Source organism: Meles meles, chromosome X (genome assembly GCF_922984935.1).
Source record: "Meles meles chromosome X, mMelMel3.1 paternal haplotype, whole genome shotgun sequence".
NCBI classification, from domain to species: domain Eukaryota; kingdom Metazoa; phylum Chordata; class Mammalia; order Carnivora; family Mustelidae; genus Meles; species Meles meles.
Window position 1 is genome coordinate 91809853 of NC_060087.1, and position 4583 is coordinate 91814435.

The following is a 4583-nucleotide window of genomic DNA, read 5'->3' on the forward strand; positions in this document are numbered from 1 at the left end:
GTAGATGGTGAGATCAAGATTTTTTTTCCCTCAGTCTCCTCTTCCTCTCAAATATCTCTCTCCAACAAGGAGAACAAGGAACAGACACACCAACCTTCCACACCATTCCCTCAAGGGGGAATGCTGGTAAGCAACAAGCAGATTTCCCCCCTGAGAATCCTACAAAGGCATAGGAATTAGAGGCGCCATGTACTATAGAAGTCCGAATGAGGCAGGACTTTAAAGGAAGGACAGCCCTTTGAATGGCCTTGTAAGGAGTGATTAGACATCCGCCATCCCCACCTCTATTAAGGAAAGCCAAACCCCGCTGGAAACAGGTTAAATTGACTCAGAGCAGCTCTGGAGCTGGGACAGGTAATCCAAAGGAAGGTAAAAGTTAGGCAAGCCACAAAAAAGAGTGATGAAGTTAAAGTGTTTATACTTAACAATGAGAGTCCCAGTCTCTTCCCCACCCCCCGACCCATGACTCCTAGAATACTGACAACCAGGATTATGGCTCCCAAGAGTCCATGAAGAGAGTGTAGCCCAAGAGGCAAGATCTACAGATACTGACATAAAACTTCAGCGGGCTAGCCAATTTCTCCACTGGTTAACAAACACACCATGTACATGCACCTTCAAATCTGTCTCTTAGAGCTTCATTCTTTTCATTCAGGATCACCAGAGAATTAAGGAAATTAAGAATTAAGGAAACTTCCAACATGAAATAGAACGACCAAAACAAAGTAGCATGAAAAATTAGAAATGGACAAGAAAGAAAAGGAAAAGAAAAAAGGAAAATAAAAAAGAGAGGGAGAGAAAGACAGGAAAAAAAGGGAAGATAAAAGAGAAGGCTCAGCCCAAATGGGCCCCAAGGGTAGATTTATGAAGTATACAAACAAAAACAGACAAAAAAAGACTGGTAAAAGTATATGACAAGAGAAAAAAATATATATATATAAACAAAAAAAAATCGAAGAACCTCATCAGAAAGAACCCCAAGTATAAGATTTATATATTATCCAGACAAACACAAATTCACAGAAACACTGGCAGAAGGAAAAATTGGGAGAGTGGTTATAAATTCTCAGTGTGGTTGAGGAATGTTATTTTGATTCTTCCTGGATGTATCTTGATGTTTTTGTTAAGGGACTCAACTTTCCTAAGTTACAGGGGGATTAGAAACTGGTTTACCTATAGGGGTAGCATTGATTGGGGAAAGGGGATTACCTTGAAGTTTAAGTATATATGTATATTAGAAAATAAAAATTAAAAAAAGAATAAACTAGACTAAACTAAGTTAAAATTTAAAAAAATTTAAAAATAGAAAAGCAAAAGAAAAACATGGGTGTACATATCAAAAAGTTCAGGTTAGAAGATTATTCAGGGATTTGATGTACTGGACATCTCAGTACGATGGTAAATAGGTTAAAAAATTATCTGTATGTATTAAAAAAAAGAACCAGAATATTGGTAAAGAGTTAAAAATAAAAGTTGTATTTATGGAGTAGTGGTGGTTGTTCTCTTGTAGTCTTTTTTTTTCCTTCCTTCCTTGTTTGGTTTTCTGGGGGAGGGGCCTGCCACGTGGGTTTTCAGACAATGATGTAACCTGAGTTAGGTCCTCCCACTGCCCTCAAGGGGGTGGGCTCTCAGGAAACTGTTTTTTTCAGACTTTTGTTCTCTGGGGGTTTTTATGTTCTTTCATCTGTTTTCTCTTGCCTTGACAGCTTTTGATGGTTTTCGGAGTTTTAGAGGAGAGCAAACAGCACCCCGACCACCCTCTCAGAGAGAAGACTCAGAATACTCTGTAGAGCAGTTGGCAGAGTCGGTTCTGAGTCATGGTCCCTGGGGTTGCAGGAGCTCCTCGTTATACCCAATACCAGGGCAGCCATGGCTGTCTAGGCAGCTCCAGACCGCCAGAGAGGTTCCAAGCAGAGATCGCACACTGAGATTTTCCCCTAGTCCCGGGCTGGGAATGTCTGGTTTTTCCAGATGCCAGAGCTCCAGGCTAGTACCTATGAGCACCTCTCCCAAGGGAGGGTGTGGGAGGCGTGCATTTCAGGATTGCCATCTGGCCAGGCTCCTAGCCCCTCAGGGGAGCCAAACCCCACTCGTTCTAGGGTGCGCTGGCGGCTCAGGGACCCAGACCTGATTTTTCTGCCACACTCTCCCTGGCTCAGCGCCAGGGGAGGCTGTCCTGGGTCCGGGACTTAGGTCCCTGTCCCTAACCGCCCTGATTCCCACTATTTCCCCCCGCAATCTTTGCTCTTTGTTTTTTGAGTGCTTTCAACCAGACTCCAAGTTAATGCTGGTCCCCAGACGCAGGGCACTTTCGTATTGGGGTATTACTTTCCAATGGGTCACCTCTGGTGGCTCCCTCCCCCCCTTTTTTTTTTCTTCTGATATCAGTCAGATGTTCCCACTCTGCTTTACCTGCCCACTGGCGTCTTCTGCTCCTGGAGAGATCCAGACGTGTATAATTCTGATCTCAGGCTGATTTCATTGGTTATCGGAGTTCTTTGGTAGGTAATCAGCTCATGTGAGGGTACAGGTTGAAACAGTGCCTCCTCCTACTTCCCCGCCATCTTGACTCTCCCAGATCCATATGTTCAGCTTTTAAAAATCTAACTTCCCTGTAATTGGAATTACTTTGCACTTTATTTAATTCCTCCTAGACTTACGAAACTATGTTGTTTGGCAAGGCTATGCTAGAATAGAGTGGATTAGAGGAGGCCATGGTCGAAAAATGGCAGAAAGATCATGAGACTGAAAGTCTTCTATCCAATTTCGCCCTTGACATGCTAAATGAGTTTAGTTTAAGCCCACTTGTGCTTCAGTGTCCACATCTTTAAAATGCAGATCCAAAGCATTTCACAGGTACAGTGAGTAGTTTAATTAGATAATGCCTGGCAAGTATTCTAGCTCCTTGAAGAAAGGCAAAGATCCTATTGGTATTGGTAAATACGTGCTTTCAGGGAACCTTTAATCTCAGGAAATGAGTACACTTAACTATGATCAATGAATGGTATTTGGCATTTACATATTTCTTCATCTATTTCCAAAAACTTTTTTTACACTCCTTAAATACCCCCCCAGAAACTTTCCCCTTTGACCTAGAGCTGATAGTTTCCGTTTTTTAAGGTGTAACTAGCAACTTATGATGATGGTTTAAATCACACACGCACACACAGTGTAACTTTTCAAATGACCATTAGTTCCTTCAATATAATTGCCCTAAAAGGTTCTACGTGTATTCTGATCCTTAAATCTTCCTTCAAATACTCTGGGATATCTTTGGAGCTAGTTCGTGAGCCTCTCAAGGAATTCAGACTCCTTTGTTCATAATTACACATTGCATAATGGGAAAATGGAGTGCCAGAGAGGTTTGACAAGGCAAAAGCTGGATTTAGAAGGAAAAACTAGAATCAAAGACATCTAACTCTCTATATTTGGTTGCACCATTAAACAAGAATCAGTTGGTCCGACTAGTCCAGTAACAGGTCCACTGAGGGGGGAAAATGAGGTAAGTCAGCTGTTTCAGGTAGTTGGCCAGTTTGTCCACCAGGATCCTTAGCAAGCAAGTCAGTATTGCCATGTTTCTTCAACAAAAACAGAGATTAGGTGATTTGACCAAGATGACCCAACAGAGATACAATTTTATTTACTATATTTCAAGGGATATTAAAATTACTTCACTAGATGGAACGTTAAATGTAATTGTGTTGGTTGAAATACAGCAAATATTTTAACATACACTCTGTGTAGTGGGTGCCGTGGTGGACCACCCATATGCAGCCTTCACAACTGACACACTCGTTCTCCTAGCTGCCAGGGGTGGGGAGGTGTCAGGAGATGATAGCTAATAACCTCTCAGAGAATTGCCCTCAGCTGAGGAGAGCCCCCCCCCCCCAAGGTCTCATCCCTCAGAAGTGTGTTGGAGCTGGCTGGTACTCTTTCAGAAGAGCCTGTGGTTAAATTTTCAGGGATTCTGTGCACCAGTCAGTGTCAGAAGGTAGCTTTATTTTTTTAAAAAATATTTTATTTATTTGACAGAGAGAAATCACAACTAGGCAGAGAGGCAGGCAGAGAGAGAGGAGGAAGCAGGCTCCCTGCGGAGCAGAGACCCAGATGTGGGGCTGGATCCCAGGACCCTAGGATCATGACCTGAGCCAAAGGCAGAGGCTTTAACCCACTGAGCCACCCAGGCGCCCCAGACTGGTAGCTTTAAAGTGGGCATGGTGCGAGTGATTATGGAAATCACTCTATGAAAATCGGCAAACATTATAAATCAGGGCAATCTTCCCCCTGACGAGTTGGCTATTCAACAATCATTATCACATTGTACCCCTTTCTCAGCATCAGCATGTACTCAATGACTGGTCAAGGACTGTGTCTTATTTTTCTCTGTATCCGGGTACATCTTATGCACCCAATGAACATTGTTGAAACGAATGCCTGAGAAATCAGAGGTTGTACACTTGGGTATCTTTTGCGGGTTCCTTGAGGGCTAAGGCATGGGCATATCTGGATTGTTAGTATGGAGGAACAAGTCGAAGTGAAATTTACTGGGCAGGTACATTCTACCATACTTGTCCTTGATGCTT